Source organism: Marmota monax, unplaced genomic scaffold (assembly GCF_021218885.2).
Source record: "Marmota monax isolate L192 unplaced genomic scaffold, Marmota_monax_Labrador192_F-V1.1 WCK01_AAM20220418_F8-fsc00395, whole genome shotgun sequence".
NCBI lineage: Eukaryota > Metazoa > Chordata > Mammalia > Rodentia > Sciuridae > Marmota > Marmota monax.
Genome location: NW_026693011.1, coordinates 443,856 through 461,769, shown reverse-complemented (window position 1 = coordinate 461,769; position 17,914 = coordinate 443,856). Strand labels below are relative to the sequence as shown.

The 17,914-nt window shown below is 41.3% G+C and overlaps 1 pseudogene; it reads right to left on the bottom strand.

The window, feature by feature from the left end:
• Window positions 1-5,944: 5,944 nt before the first annotated feature.
• Window positions 5,945-14,259, bottom strand: LOC124098404 (chromobox protein homolog 1-like; annotated as a pseudogene).
• Window positions 14,260-17,914: the final 3,655 nt, after the last annotated feature.

The window sequence follows — 17,914 nt, the reverse complement described above, 5'->3', positions numbered from 1 at the left end:
TTCCATATTTTAATATTTTATTTGATTATTTTAATTATGTAATTGTGTCACTTATTTTGGCATATTCATAGATGTATGAACAAAATTTATTGAAGAGTCTTTTGTTTCCTGCAGGTATTTTCTATATGAAATTTCTCTACCTGTCATTATCTTCTCAAATTATTATCTATTTTTATTTATACCAAATACAAATACAATGATTTTTCTTCTTCTTATGTCCCTGATGTTCTTACATATACCTAAATAATAATGATAGTTTGTATAATACTTTTTTCATTGGTAAACAAAAATGATATTGTATCAGATTAACAGAATTTTTTTCAATTGCTTATTTTCTCAATGGTTTCATTTCTGTCTACTTTGGCTAACTGAAACATTAGGACTTGCTCTAGAGGGCTCACTCAGCTCCTTCCTGATTCAAGGAGGATGCTGGGATCTCTTTTCCTAAACATGACACCCATCACTTGCACACAGTCTGTATTTGATTGGTTAAACCAGCTTTATTGGTGGGAGGTACTGGGGATTAAATTCAGGGACTCTTGAACACTGAGCCACGTCTCCAGCCGTATCTTATATTTTATTTAGAAATAGGGTCTCACTGAGTTGCTTAGTGCCTCACTATGGCTGAGGCTGGCTTTGAATTTGGTTCCTTCTGCATTAGCCTCCCGAGCCATGGGGATTGTAGGTGTGCACCACTGCACCTGCCTTGTGTCTACTTTTATGAGTATAATATTTGAACTTAATTGCATAAATTAGATTTAGGGATTTGACAGTTGAATACATTTTGAAGGGCCTGAATAAGGAATGAGATGTTGTATTTTGTTTCCTTTTTCATGTGATGGTGTTTGATCACCAACATTATTAAGAATGTCAGCATCTCTCTCCATCAGAAACATAGCTAGTGATTCAGGAATTATTTTTAGACCTACAAAAAATGAGTTCTTGTGGAGTTATTTTGAGGGAGAGAACAACACCCTGACACATGGGTGCCAGGTTCCATGATGGATCCCAGGCTGTGCACACCCAGCTGTCCATCACCTGTCCCTCCTTGATGTGGGGAGCCCACCCAGCTGCTCTGCTCCAGTCTACAAGATTACAGAACACCCTGACTGTGGGCCAAAGTGCACTGTGAGCTGTGGAGCAACAGGACAAGGCGCCTCTGCATGGGGTCCTTACCACTCACCCTAACCCTTGCTCTCTCTACACCTTCCCATCTCCAATGGCCATAGTCCTCTTTTTCCAGATGCAGTAGCTTCCCCTTATAATTGATGGTGTGGTGATGGTCTTCCTCTGCCTGTCTTATTTCAGCTAGATCCATGTACTCCAGGGCCAGGCCTAGTTCCAGGAGGGTCAGGATGCCATTCTTGTTAGTTAAATGACATTCTTCCTCTGTTTATATTATATTTCCACATCTTCTTTAATGAAAAATATGATGATCATACAAAGTGCTTCAAGAGCCATGGAACTGGTGTTAAGGACAAGCCTCTTGGACTACATATACCAACTTCTATGCACATTGGGCAGAGGCTTGTCCCTAAGCCTTAGTCTGTCCCACCCGATGTCTCTGCTGGCCTCTGGCTATGTGGCACAGGGTGGCATCTCCTGCCTGCTGCCCTCAAAGCTGGCCCTGCAGATGGCAGACCTATGTGCTGTGGCCTTAGGGGGCTTTCCTCCAAGGCTCCACTAGCCATGGCCTAGGGGGACTCTTATAGGGGCCATACCTGGAACAAAGCTCTGTCTGAGCTCCAGGGCTACCCAGGACATCCTCTGGAATGCAGATGGGGGAAGACCACCTCCACACTCTTGCACCCTATATGCCTGGAGAGTTAGCCCCACAGGTGCTGTCAGATTGGCTGTTGGGTGACTATTTCAGCTCCCAGATCTGAGCTGGCACAGACCAACACATTGCCCAGTCCCAGGACTGCATCCACATCTTTAGATGTTTACTACAACCACCTCAGACCCCTGCACCAGTGTGTGCTGAGTCCAGTCTCTACTGCTCTGAGCAGCTCCCATGCCTGATGGTTTACAGTGAGAGAGCTACATTGCAGCAGGTTCTGGAAATGCAAATATCAAGGTGCTGCTCCTGACCAGGCCTTCCTGAGGCTGTACCACCTCACGGCAGAAGGCAGGAGGCAAAGAGAGGCAGATGGTTATAAAACTCCAGAATGGTGCTCAGATCACACTGGGGGCACAGTGTGCAAGAAAGGCTCTCTAGCAGCCCTATGAGAAACCAGGTGGGCATGCCCATGATGTCAGTTTTATTATCTATTCTAGGACCATGTGGACATGGTGAGGGTTGCAGAGCAGCAGCATTGTTTTCAGGTGACTGTGCTTCCAAGATGATCCCAAGACAGTTGTTTTAGACAGAGAGAGCCTGCTTCCCCTAATTCTGCAAATCACAAGAGGAGGAAGGGAGGCCTAGATCACAGATGACAGATTAGCAAGGGGGTGAGAAAGATAGATAATTGATTATTGATAGAGTATATATAGATAGATGAAATATAATGGTAGATAGATAGATAGATACCACATACATACTGAATTAGAATGAATTAATCCTCACCCTGAAAACATCATGAAGTCCATGTGGACACTGGCTGGTCCATCTCCCAGGCCTGTCACAAGAGTGAGCTAGACAGGGCCCTTTCTGGACTCAGCTTATGACAACTGAAAGTGAGGACAGAGACTGAATTTCTCCCTGTGCCCACCACAGATGGCAACAGCATGTGTACCTGAGGGCTCTGTGCCAAATGGATGCTCCTGAGCTGAAGGAGGCCCTCACAGGGAAGCACAGCCTTCCCCCTGCAGGGAGTCTCTGAGGACCTCAGCTTGATGCCTCCCTGGAGAGCAGGTGCAGCAGAGGGGAGAAGATGCTATCCAAAATATCTGTGAAACCAAGTACTTTGCATGAATTAGAATTTTGAGGACAGGGATGTTTGAATCATACATTACAGTTGTGTTGTATATTCTTTTATCTCATTTTTACATTTTACATCTTTTATCATTTTCACTTTTTTATTTTATTTTTCTTAATATTAAGTGTTTGGCTTATGTACTTATTGTCTCCCATTTCCTGTCTCCCCAAAATCACTTTCTCTCTCTTCTCCTGTTACTAACCATCATCATTTGATTCCTCTTGCATACTTCCTAAGAACTAATAACTCTATAATCTCACCTTCTACCCCTTCAACATCTCATTCTTTGTCCACCATCAGAAACTGTAAATCCTTTTGCAAACATACTGTTTATATTGTAGAAATAATTGAACTCACTGTTACTGTATATTATGACAAAAATATACATCTTAATAGCAACCAGTTTGTTTAAGGTTGTATATGTTTTGTATTGGGATCTGTTAACCTTGTTCTTCCCATCAAAGAGAGATATTGGAACCCTGCAAGGCCACTATAAGCTTATAGGGTAAAAATGGTAATGCTGTGGTTCTGCAGTGCTAGAAGGGAAGACAAACAAACAACATAAAAAAACTAGGTAAAAAGGTGTCCCAAACTAATCAAGATACTACATTATTAGATTCCATGGCGAGCACAACAGAAGAAAGATTTCAGGAGGTACATAATTAAAGTGTTCTGTGAATTATAGGATGATATAAGAATACAGGCATCAAAAGATCATTTCAATAAAGAGCTACATAAGCAAATACAGGAAGCAAAGGTTTACTTCAATAAGGAGACAGAAGTTCTAAAAAAAATCCCAAGCAAACAGAAATCCTTGAATTGAATGAAACAAAAAACCATATTAAAAGCTCAACAGAAAGCATCACCAACAGATTAGAACACTTGGAAGTCAGGACCTCAGACAATGAAGACCAAATATATAATCTTTAAAAGAATGTAGATTGCACAGTGAAAATGGTAAGAAACCATGTGGAGTGACATGGGATAACATAAAAAGAGCAAATTTAGAAATTATTGGGATAGAGGAAGGCATAGAGTTCCAAATCAAAGAAATGAACAATCTATTCAATGAGATAATAGCAGAAAAATTTCCAAACATAAACAAAAACACAAGAGAAAACAAAATACAAGAGGCTTACAGGACACCAAATGTAAAAATTACAGCAGATCCACACTAAGGCACATTATAATGAACTAGCATACAAAATAAGGAGAGAATTGTAAAAGCCACAAGAGAAATGAATCAAATTACATACTGGGGGAAACTAATTGGGAAAACTGTAGATTTTTAACCCAGTCTGTGAAAGATAGAAGATCCTGAAATAACATATACCAAGCTCTGAAAGAAAATAAATATCAACTAATAATAATTTTATGTAAATTTTTAAATTTATACATGACAGCAGAATGCATTACAATTCTTATTACATATATAGAGCACAATTTTTCATATCTTTGTATATATAGTATATTCACACCAACTTGTGTCTTCATACATGTACTTGGATAGTACATGATTACCACATTTAACCATCATTAATTACCCCATGCCTCCTCCCTTCCCCTCCAACCTCTCTGCCCTATCTAGAGTTCTTCTATTCCTCCCATGTTCCTGCTCCCTATCCAACTATGAGTCAGCCTCCTTATTTTTTAAAATAAATCTATAGTTTTATAAAGACAAAAACTGACAGTGTGTATGAAGTTTACATTGAAACAAAAATCTCACAGAAACCTAACACATGCCTAAAAAGATTTTACAATGTAGCTCTAGGTGCAGGTATAGATGATATCAAGAACTTTTGGATATCATGATTCATGGCAGCATTTGGGGTATCAGTCAATTCATAAATATTTTTTTCTTCAAAAAAATCTTTTAATGTGTTTAAAGTGAACCACTGCCCCAATATGAAAGCTAATCTCCTGAGAACAGGGCTTTTGAAACTACTCAACCTTTGAATTCACTTAATGAATCTTGTGCTGTCAGTGACTGAACTCTGCCACTAATGGTTTCAGAGTTCAAAGTTTAAAAAGCAGAGGCTCCAATAGTTACCAACCCGAGTATGGGCCCTCCTCTTTCCCTACTCTTCCATTTCCCATACCCCTTTGGCTCCTCCCCATTACTTCAGCCAGTGGCTTAGATGGATAAGCTGATTTTATTTATAAGTTCATAATTCTGTTTTAGAGGTGCTAATTCTTGTCTAAATGCAAGAATGAGCACTTCTAAGACAGCATAATCTGCCTGTGTATACTCTCCAATAAAAGACCTTCCCACCTCAGTCAGTTTCTATCTCCAGAATTGCAGCTTTGGTGACATAGGCACTGGCTTAGTCCTTTGTGGGGAACTACATTAGCTCAGGCAGGGAACACCTTGGCTTACAGGTTTCAGGCATTCACAGCTTTTAAATAGTCTCTCACAGTCCTCATTTATGGTGCCAATGACATTTTTTTTTGAATAAGGTAAAATATTCTGGACGTAGAACCCAATCATTAGTTACTTGGTCTTCCCATTGTTTCACCATTTCCCCAGTCAGGCCCCAAATTTAAAAAAAAATGATCCTACACATCTCCCTTCTTCCCTGCCCAATCCCTCCCACCCCAAATAATATACCAGTAAGAGTCAAAAAACTACACACATGCTACATTGTAAAAAGGCAGAATTGACATTATTGGGAAGAAGGCTGTGGGTTGTGGAGATGCTCTTTGAAGATCAACAGTATTTTTTGCCTTCCCAAACACCCAATTCTGCAAATTTTATCCCTCATAGAAAGTCCTTTGCTTTTCTCAATAAAGTGCAGAATGGGTTGCCTTGAAACACTTACCCCTTTCCCCTCCACTGGGATGGGTGTGCTAACTATACAGCTTGGAATGGCTTTAAAGTACTTCGGCTGCTGCAGGGCACGGAAACTAGACTGGCTCTTTAAAGGACATCTTCTCAAGCCACCTTTATGGTGTCAAGACAAGTAGAACTCCTTCCCTCTCCACTTAAATCCTCAGTCACAGGCAACAGGGGCTGGTACTCAGGAGAGTTAATTCTTGTCATCTTTTTTATCATCATCCTCTGAAGGGTAGGAATGCCACATCAGCCTTTTCTCATAGAAGGATATGACAACCTGTGGACACCTGACATTGGCTTCCTTGGCAGGGACCAGGTCAGCCTCATCAGAGTTTTTCCATTTCATCAGGAACATGAGCTCTGCACCGAAGTCTGTAGCTCCAATAATAGGCTCTGGCTCCTGCTCCAAACCCCGGGCAAAGCCCCTTGGCTTTTCAGACTCTTCTTTTTTTCTTCTTTGGTTTGGTCTCTTCTCCCTTATTATCAGAATCTGAGTCAACTTTATGCTTTCCTCCCTTTGATTTATCTGTTTCATGTGCTGTTTTATGTGACTGTAGAAACTCAGCAAGAGGTTGGGACAATCCAGGTTCTCTTCTGGCTCCCATGTACTGTCCTCATCTGAGAACCCCTTCCATTTAGGAGATACTCCATTTTGCCTTTTACAATTGATGATGGAGGGAAAAAATACAGGAAGATGGCCGCTGCGTACGGGGGTTGCTGAAGTGCTGAGCATGGTGCTCAAAGCAGCGGCTTTAATAGAGATTTCGCACAGTCTGTTAAAGCTCCTTTCACCGTTAATCTGTAGTGGACCACTTTGCCAAGGAGTAGGAAGAACAAAGAATTCGAAAAAGAGATGCTTGGCTGCTCAGAGCCGTGGGCGCTTTGCTCCCATCTGCTTCCTCTTTCGCTTCGCTCCGGGCGGAGAAGCTGAATGTGTAATCAGCAGTGGATTGTAAGTACCCAAGGCAAAGAAAGCTCAGTGCGCCCCGCCTTTTTTTTTCTTTGAATATTTTTTATACAGGGAGAGTTTGTGGATTGGGATTGTTGGCGGGGCTGTGGTTTCTGTGCCGAAAATCCACTCCGCGGGAGCCGCCATTTGCTTTCTGCTTGCTGTCTTGATGGCTCCGTATACACTGTCCGGCAGCCGCACCTAGAGGTTGGAGCTGGGCTGCGTGCCGAGCCCTGTCCTCCGAAGGCTGGACTGCAGCCTCGAGCGTCTCTGTGGCCTGTTCGCCGCTGCACCTTCGGGCAGAGCCTGCTCTGGGGTCGTTCTGCACCCCCCTGCCAGGGGACCCGTGCTCCGGAGGAGGGGGACGGAGAGCCGCGGCGGCAGCCGCTTGGGCCCCTGGGGCCTGGCACCGGGCTGAAGAGCTGCGGAGGCCAGGGCGGCTCTGCTACGGTCGCAGACAAGCGCGACGCTCGTCAGCGCGGCCCAGAGACGGAGGCGACGGCGGCAGGGTTTCATTCCTAGAAATCTGGACTGGAAACAGAAGCAGCAGTTTGTATAATCCCAAGAACTTGCTTATAGCAGGAAGCTGTAAGGGCAACATGAATATCATTGATGAGATGTAACATGGTGGCAGGCGCAGAGAGATCAAGTCTCTGACATCTTCAACTGCACGGGCATAGGGAGCCGTAAACTGTCTAAATGCTGTTTGCTCAGGATCACTAGGCAATGCTGAGCTGACGTGGATCTGGGGTGTACAGGCTGGGCCCCTCAGAACACACACACAGAGCCCGAATCGGAGGCAATTAAGCTCCGGTTCGCCTGCTTCGTGTGACTCAGCACTAACGATCCCGCTGAAATAATTGGCCGGCCCTTAGGAACTTACAGAGGTAAAAGCCAACCGAGCCTTCATAGGCAGTGGCCACAGGACTGAAACGGGGATTGGGAGAGACAGTCAGGACCCACCCGTTGCATTGGTCATCCGGCAAAGGGAACAAACGGTCACCATTTGCATGGGATATCACCATGGCAGAGAAATGGCGTCACGGGCGGAGGAGATAACTGCATTGAAACCAGCGCGACAGGTGTGTAATCCCCTAGCCATCTCTCTCCACACAGCGGGGAAACCTTAAGGGCCACTCCCAGCTCTCCTGTGAACGCAGTAACCAGACCGAGGGAATCAGGAGTGGCGCGGGACTCGCGGCGCGGAACTCCCGGCTACCGCTCCCACCAGTGCTGACAACTGAGGTCTCTTGCACCAGCTACCGGGGGCGTGGCTACAGGAGGGCAAGCAAATTCGCTGGGGGATCTCAGCCCCAAGCTCTACAAACTTAGGGTCTGAGGGAGGCAAACAGGGAGAGTGAGCCCAGGTGTTCATGAAAACAGGGCTCCCAGGAGCAGCAGACCTGGCGTGTAGCCAGTATTGTGGTGAGCGCCACAGGTGAGCACGGCCTGGCTTGAGGAAACGCAAGACAAGGCCCTAGACACTCAGGATTGGAGACCCGCCCAGTCTAGGAGAAAGAGCTGCTGCACAGTGAATGGTTCCCACCTATTGAGAGGAGAAGCTTGGCCCAGTGGGCACAGCTCCACCTACTGGAAGAGAAGTTAATAGAACTCTAGGACTGCATTTATTATTATTATTATTATTATTATTATTATTATTATTATCATTTTTTTTCTTTTCTTTTTCTTTTTTTTCTTTTTTTTCTTCTTTTTCTTTCATTTTCAATTTTTATTTGTTGTTGTTCTTTAATTTTTTTTCAATGTTTCTATTTTTTTTAATTTTTTTAATTTTATTATTTTTTTTATTTTAATTTTCATTTTTTATTATCACTATTACTTTTGTTAAAATTTTTTTTCGTCTTTTCTTTCTTTCTTTATTATCTAATCTTTGTTATTCTTGTTTCTTTTGTCTTTTCATTTCTTTTCAATCTTCTTATTCCCCCTTCCTTGAATTCTACCTGCCTACTCTCATTCTCTTTAGTGACTTCTTCCCTTCCCTTCTAATATCTTTCCTCTCAAGCATCAAATAAATCTATAAGAGTAAACAGTAACTCAGCAGTCAAACAGAACAAGAAGTAACATGAGCAGCATAAAAAAGCAAGGAAGAAAAGGAGTACAAACAATGAAGGACAGCCTAAATATTCAGGAGGACCTAGAGTCAGCAGAAAAATGGTCATATAAAGAACTCAAGGAATACCTTAGACAGATGGAATGGAACCTTAAAGAAGATACGAGACAGCAAATCCAAACAGTGAAAGAACACTTTGAAAATGAATTACATAGACAGATAAAAGAAGAAGTTAAGCATCTTTATCAGGAGATTGAGATTATAAAAAAAAAAACAAACAATAATTCTAGAAATGAAGGAAATGATAAACCAAATTAAAAACTCAATTGAGAGTATCACTAACAGAGTGGAGCAAGTAGAAGCCAGAACATCAGATAATGAAGACAAAATATATCATCTTGAAAAGAGCCTAGCCAACTCAGAAAGGCTGGTTAAAAACCACGAGAAAAACATCCAAGAGATATGGGATAACATAAAGAAACCAAACCTACGAGTCATTGGGATAGAAGAAGGTACAGAGATTCAAACCAAGGGAATGAGTAACCTGCTGAAAGAAATAATTACAGAAAACTTTCCAGAAATAAAAAAGGAAACGGATATACAAATTGTAGATGCATACAGGACACCGAGCACACAAAATCACAGTAGACCAACGCCAAGACACATTGTTATGAAGATATCCAATATACAGAACAAAGAGAAAATACTAAAAGCTACAAGAGAAAGGAGGCAGATTACGTTCAGGGGTAAACCAATAAGGTTAACAACGGATTTTTCATCACAGACGCTGAAAGCGAGAAGATCCTGGAACAACGTATTTCAAACACTGAAAGACAATGGATGCCAACCAAGAATTCTGTATCCAGCAAAATTAAGCTTTAGGTACGATAACGAAATAAAAATCTTTCATGATAAACAAAAGCTAAAAGAATTTGCAGCCAGAAAACCAGCATTGCAAAGCATCTTGAGCAAAACACTACACGAGGAAGAAATGAAAAACAATAACCAAAACCATCAGTGGGAAGTGCCTCTATAAAGACAGAGGGCGGGGGGAAAGCTAACCATGGAGAAACAAACTAAATTAAAAAAAAAGAAGAAGAAGATAAATAATCAAACATGGCTGGAAGTACAAACCATATATCAATAGTAACTCTAAACATTAATGGCTTAAACTCTCCAATAAAGCGACATAGGCTGGTAACATGGATTAAAAAAACAAATCCAACAATATGCTGCCTCCAGGAGACACATCTGATTGGAAAAGACATACACAGGCTGAAGGTGAAAGGTTGGGAAAAAATATACCATGCACACAGTCCTCGTAAGCAAGCAGGGGTGGCCATCCTCATATCGAATAAAATTGACTTCAAGACTAAATTAATCAAAAGGGATAAGGAAGGACATTATATACTGTTAAAAGGAACCATTCACCAACAAGACATAACAATTATCAATATTTATGCACCAAATAATGGTGCTGCGACGTTCATAAAACAAATTCTCCTCAAGTTCAAGAATCAAATAGACCACAACACAATAATTATGGGTGACTTCAACACACCTCTCTCACAATTGGACAGATCCTCCAAACAAAAGCTGAATAAAGAAACTATAGAACTCAATATCACAATCAACAACCTAGACTTAACTGACATATATAGAATATATCAACCATCATCAAGTGGATATACTTTTTTCTCAGCAGCACATGGATCCTCCTCAAAAATAGACCATATATTATGCCATAGGGCAACCCTCAGTAAATATACAGGGGTGGAGATAATACCATGCATTTTATCTGATCATAATGGAATGAAACTGGAAATCAATGATAAAAGAAGGAAGGAAAAATCCTACATCACATGGAAAATGAACAATATGTTACTGAATGATCAATGGGTTACAGAAGACATAAAGGAAGAAATCAAAAAATTCTTAGAGATAAATGAAAATACAGACACAACATATCGGAATCTATGGGACACAATGAAAGCAGTTTTAAGAGGGAAATTCATCGCTTGGAGGTCATTCCTCAAAAAAAGGAAAAACCAACAAATAAATGAGCTCACACTTCATCTCAAAGCCCTAGAAAAGGAAGAGCAAAACAACAGCAAATGTAGCAGAAGGCAAGAAATAATTAAAATCAGAGCGGAAATCAATGAAATTGAAACAAAAGAAACTATTGAAAAAATTAACAAAACTAAAAGTTGGTTCTTTGAAAAAATAAATAAGATCGACAGACCCTTAGCCATGCTAACGAAGAGAAGAAGAGAGAGAACTCAAATCACTAACATACGGGATGAAAAAGGCAATATCACAACAAACACTACAGAAATACAGAATACAATTAGAAATTATTTTGAAAACCTATATTCCAATAAAATAGAAGATAGTGAAGACATTGATAAATTCCTTAAGTCATATGATTTGCCCAGACTGAGTCAGGAGGATACTCACAACTTAAACAGACCAATAACAATAGATGAAATAGAAGAAGCAATCAAAAGACTTCCAACCAAGAAAAGCCCAGGACCGGATGGGTATACAGCGGAGGTTTACAAAACCTTTAAGGAAGAATTAATACCAATACTTTTCAAGTTATTTCAGGAAATAGAAAAAGAAGGAGCTCTGCCAAATTCATTCTATGAGGCCAACATCACCCTGATTCCGAAACCAGACAAAGACACTTCAAAGAAAGAAAACTACAGACCAATATCTCTGATGAACATAGATGCAAAAATCCTCAATAAAATTCTGGCGAATCGGATACAAAGGCACATCAAAAAAATTGTGCACCATGATCAAGTAGGATTCATCCCTGGGATGCAAGGATGGTTCAATATACGGAAATCAATAAATGTTATTCACCACATCAATAGACTTAAAAATAAGAACCATATGATCATCTCAATAGACGCAGAAAAAGCATTCAACAAAGTACAGCATCCCTTTATGTTCAAAACATTAGAAAAACTAGGGATAACAGGAACTTACCTCGACATTGTAAAAGCTATCTATGCTAAGCCTCAGGCTAGCATCATTCTCAATGGAGAAAAATTGAAGGCATTCCCCCTAAAATCTGGAACAAGACAGGGATGCCCTCTATCACCACTTCTATTCAATATAGTTCTCGAAACACTGGCCAGAGCAATTAGACAGACGAAAGAAATTAAAGGCATAAAAATAGGAAAGGAAGAACTTAAATTATCACTATTTGCAGATGACATGATTCTATACCTAGAAGACCCAAAAGGGTCTACAAAAAAACTACTAGAACTAATAAATGAATTCAGCAAAGTGGCAGGATATAAAATCAACACGCATAAATAAAAGGCATTTCTGTATATCAGCGACAAAACTTCTGAAACGGAAATGAGGAAAAACACTCCATTCACAATATCCTCAAAAAAAATAAAATACTTGGGAATCAACCTAACAAAAGAGGTGAAAGATTTATATAATGAAAACTACAAAACCCTAAAAAGAGAAGTAGAAGAAGATCTTAGAAGATGGAAAAATATACCCTGTTCATGGATAGGCAGAACTAACATCATCAAAATGGCGATATTACCAAAAGTTCTCTATAGGTTTAATGCAATGCCAATCAAAATCCCAACGGCATTTCTTGTAGAAATGGATAAAGCAATCATGAAATTCATATGGAAAAATAAAAGACCCAGAATAGCAAAAGCAATTCTAAGCAGGAAGTGCGAATCAGGCGGTATAGCGATACCAGACTTAAAACTATATTACACAGCAATAGTAACAAAAACAGCATGGTACTGGTACCAAAACAGGAGGGTGGACCAATGGTACAGAATAGAGGACACAGAGACTAATCCACAAAGCTACAACTATCTTATATTTGATAAAGGAGCTAAAAGCATGCAATGGAGGGAGGATAGCGTCTTCAACAAATGGTGCTGGGAAAACTGGAAATCCATATGCAACAAAATGAAACTGAATCCCCTCCTCTCGCCATGCACAAAAGTTAACTCAAAGTGGATCAAGGAGCTAGATATCAAATCAGAGACTCTGTGTCTGATAGAAGAAAAAGTTGGCTCCGATCTACATATTGTAGGGTCGGGCTCCAAATTCCTTAATAGGACACCCATAGCACAAAAGTTGATAACAAAAATCAACAAATGGGACTTACTTAAACTGAAAAGTTTTCTCTCAGCAAGAGAAACAATAAAAGAGGTAAATAGGGAGCCTACATCATGGGAACAAATTTTTACTCCTCACACTTCAGATAGAGCCCTAATATCCAGAGTATACAAAGAACTCAAAAAATTAAACAATAAGAAAACAAATAACCCAATCAACAAATGGGCCAAAGACCTGAACAGACACTTCTCAGAGGAGGACATACAATCAATCAACAAGTACATGAAAAAATGCTCATCATCTCTAGCAGTCAGAGAAATGCAAATCAAAACCACCCTAAGATACCATCTCACTCCAGTAAGATTGGCAGCCATTATGAAGTCAAACAACAACAAGTGCTGGAGAGGATGTGGGGAAAAGGGTACTCTTGTACATTGCTGGTGGGACTGCAAACTGGTGTGGCCAATCTGGAAAACAGTATGGAGACTCCTGGGAAAGCTGGGAATGGAACCACCATTTGACCCAGCTATTGCCCTTCTTGGACTTTTCCCTGAAGACCTTAAAAGAGCGTACTACAGGGATACTGCCACATCGATGTTCATAGCAGCACAATTCACAATTGCTAGACTGTGGAACCAACCCAGATGCCCTTCAATAGATGAATGGATAAAAAAATGTGGCATTTATACACCATGGAGTATTACGCAGCACTAAAAAATGACAAAATCATAGAATTTGCAGGGAAATGGATGGCACTAGAGCAGATTATGCTTAGTGAAGCTAGCCAATCCCTAAAAAACAAATACCAAATGTCTTCTTTGATATAATGAGAGCAACTAAGAACAGAGCAGGGAGGAAGAGCAGGAAGAAAAGATTAACATTAAACAGATACATGAGGTGGGATGGAAAGGGAGAGAAAAGGGAAATTGCATTGTAATGGAGGGAGACCCTCATTGTTATACAAAATTACATATAAGAGGTTGTGAGGGGAATGGGAAAATAAACAAGGAGAGATATGAATTACAGTGGATGGGGTAGAGAGAGAAGATGGGAGGGGAGGGAGGGGGGATGGTAGAGGATAGGAAAGGTAGCAGAATACAACAGTTACTAATAGGGCATTATGTAAAAATGTGGATGTGTAACCGATGTGATTCTGCAATCTGTATTTGGGGTAAAATTCGGAGTTCATAACCAACTTGAATCTAATGTATGAAATATGATATGTCAATAGTTTTATAATGTTTTGAACAACCAATAAAAAAAATTTAAAAAAAATTGCTACAGCCTAAAAAAAAAATTGATGATGGAGAACTTTTTCCACCACATATTCCTCCTCCTCCTCCTCCTCCTCCTCCTCCTCCTCCTCCTCCTCCTCCTCCTCCATGGGGCTAACTCTGAAGGCACACAGGTGAGTCTTCTTCCACTTGCATTCAAGAGGATTCCCTGAGTAGTCCTGGGGCTCAGGCAGAGCTTTGTCCCAGGAGTGGCCCCTACACAGAGTCTCCTTAGAGCCATGGCTAATGTGCCCTGAGAGCAGGCTCCCTAAGGCCCCAGCACTGTAGGTCTACCACCTGCAGGGCCAGCTTTTAAGTCAGCAGGCTGCTTAGCCTACCCTAAGTAGCATGACCTAAGGCCAGCAGAGACATGGGGTGAAACAGCCTGAGGCTTGAAGACAGGACCTCCGCCCAGTGCGGGCAAAGGGTGGTTTGTGGATTCCAAGAGGCTTTTCCTTAACACCAGTAACATGATTGTTGAAGAACTTTTTATGATCACCATGTTGCCCCTTATGGAATATATGGAAAATATGCTATCCAAGAGGAAGAATTTAATTTAACCAAAAGAATGGAATCCTCTCCCTCCTGGCACTGGACATGGCTCTGGAGCACATGGACCTAGCTGAAATGGGTCAGGCAGAGGGAGACCATCATCACACCATCCCTCATGCGGGGAAGCTCCTGCATCGGGTCCTGGAAAGAGAGAGGACAGTGGTCCCTGGAGATGGGAAGGTGCAGGGAGGGCGAGGGTGAGGGTGGGTGATGAGGGCCACGTGCAGAGAGGGCCTTGTCCTGGGGCTCTGCAGCTCACAGGGCACCTGTGGCCCACAGCCAGGCTGTGCTTCACAGTGACTGGGGCAGAGCAGCTGGTGGGCTCCCCACACCCAGGAGGGACAGGTGATGGACACCTGGGTGTGCACAGCCTGGGATCCATTATGGTGTCTGGCACCCCTGTGTCAGGGTGCTGTCCTCTGCCTCATTAGAACTAGATTTTGGTTAATTATGAAAATAAAACTGGAATTACCAGCTTTGTGTCTGGGGAAGACAGATACTGACAATTTTAGTAATGTTGATAATCAAACACCATCATATGAGAAAGACAACAACTTACAACACCTCATTGCTTATTTCTTCATAAAAGCCAGCTTAAGCAATCAAATACAGAGATTCTGCAAGTTAGGAGCATCATGTTTAGCATAAGATATCCCAGTATCTACCAGGGCTCAGAAAAGAGCTGAGTGCAGCCCCCAGAGCAAGTCCTGAGGTTTCAGTGAGTTAAAGAAGCCAGAAACTAACACCCTGTGGATAATAAACCTTTGGGGAAATGCCCTCTGAGTGCAAAAAAATATCATTTTGTTTCATAAATCAAAAATAGTTGTATAATGCATGATTAATATAGGTGCATGTAAGGCCATCAGGGACATACAATCATTAAAACTGAATGTATTTGTATTTTTCATAGAAAGCAATTGATAATAATCTGAGAAAGTGTTGCTATGTATAGAAATTTCACATATTCCAAGTGCACAGGAAGCAATTATTTTCTCATAAAATTTTGTTTATGCATCTATGAATACGTCAAAAGCCACATGCTTTTGTAAAATTATAATGCTCATATAAAATGTTAAAAAGTCTTAAAACTTGGAATATTATTTATACAAACCAAAATGTCATCAGTTGTTATAAAACATAATACTCTAACTTTGCAAATTACTATTTTTATACAAAGTTAATAATGTATCTATCAATAAACACATATTTCTGAAAATACAGAAATTATTTAATTTTTTTGGAATGAAAAAGGAGTACTTAGGACAATCTAGGATATAACAATTTCTCATGATCATAACCCAGACTGGAGCTGAACTCTCAGGACTGGGTGGGCACTGACATGAACAGGATCAGAATCCAGGTTATCCCTGCCTGTGATCCTGCAATCCAGCCACAGTGGCTGGAATCCCAGACAGTCTCCTAGTTTCCTATCCCCAGAAACCAGGTTTTCTGGAGATTCTCAGGCTTAGGGTAAGTTCCGAGCAAGACGGGGTCAGAGTGGTCCTGGGCACAGTGTGTCTTCAGGGCCCTGAAGCCAGTGGCAGTGCCAACCTGCAGCTTCCACAGTCCATGCAAAGCTGACAACTCTCCCTCCTGGGTCTTTGCCAAGGGAGCCCCTTTCTATCCAATACCTTGCTCAGCACACCACTGTCCACAAGCCATGCACAGCTGCAAAAGGAGTCGGCACCTCTGCCCTTGGAGTTCTGGGTGTCATGTGTGGTCCACAGAGCCTCATCAAGAGGGATAAACAGCTCACATACACCAAAGTGTTTTTTGTTTATTTGTTTTTGTTTTTTTTAACCCAGCATTTCCTCCTTCCCTTCACTCTTTCCTCCCTCAGTTCCCCTGTACTTTTCTATGAGTTTTTCTAATATTACTTTTACTTTTAAGGTATTCAGCTTCTGAATTGGATCCACAAGCAGACCTAGATCACATATGTCTCACCACCTCCCCTGGAGAAGTGGGTGTCGTGATGGGCAAAAGTTGTGATTTATGCAGTCTAGGGGGAGAAACAAGAAATGTCCATGTACTTCTGTCTTTATAAATGCTTTATTTACTCAAATCACTCAATACAATTTTATTGTATAGGTTTTTAATCAAGAAAATGACAATCCTTAATGCTAGGCACTGCAATAGACATAATCAATTCACAGCAAACAATTCTAAATTAATTATAAGCACTGCAAATACACTTAATCATGACAGGCTAATGACAGACATTCCCTCTGTGTGGTAAGTTCAAGTATCAGATCAAAAGTCTCAAGCCTTAGGCTTTAAATCCAGCAGATGCACACTCACTCAGACTCTGGTGATCATGTCAGAAACAAAGGCATGCTTCTCCTGGATTAGAGCTCATGGCTGGTTGAGAAGAGGGTTGTAGGGAGAAGTTGCAATTCTCACCAGGGTCAAGATGTGGCTGTAGAATTTGAGAGTGGTGAGAAAAATGAAGAGGATCAGCAAATGATGAAAAGTGTTGGGATGTCAGTCCAGGTCCTCATCAGGCTCTTAGTGTGAGGGCATCATTGTTGGCTGGCTAGATGTCTGTTGGATGGCTGAATATCTGTTCATTTGCTCTATTATTTATACCAAATCTTAGGGTTTTGACCCCTGCTTTTAATCCTTATCAGCTGTTACTGGATCCCTCAATGACATCATTTACCCTGGGGTTAAATCATCTGGTCTGTTGGTCTCCACCCCAATCTTTTCACCTTTCTCTCTTATCTGATGCTTTTTCCTCTTATCACAAGGAGAGTCTGCTGGAGGCTTCACTCTGAGTTTATTAGGATGAGGAGAAGTGACTTATTTGTGTCTCAGGTCCTCCATTAGGTGAGCCTGGTGAGACTGAAGGTTTCAAACTCAGTTTTTAAAATGCAGTTGCTTAGAATCAGGCCTAAGGCCATCCTCCCAGTGGGATAGACTGATTTTCTCTTTCACAATGGCTGTGCTATACCCAGGGTTGAGAGTGTGAGTCTGTGAAGGCATCTGATCAGCTCCTCCACCCAAGTGATATGTAGAGGGATATAGCTTGAATCCTTTTGTCCTTTGGGGAGTCCCTGTCCCTGTGTTGTGCTTTGGGGTAGAGTTGTTGGGTCATCACCTGATGCTCAATCCTCCTCAGACCATAGGTCCCCATCCCAGACCATCATACTCTCATAGGCCAGTCTGTCCATTTCAGATGGAAGTGCCCATTGCTCTTACCCATGTGTAGACCTC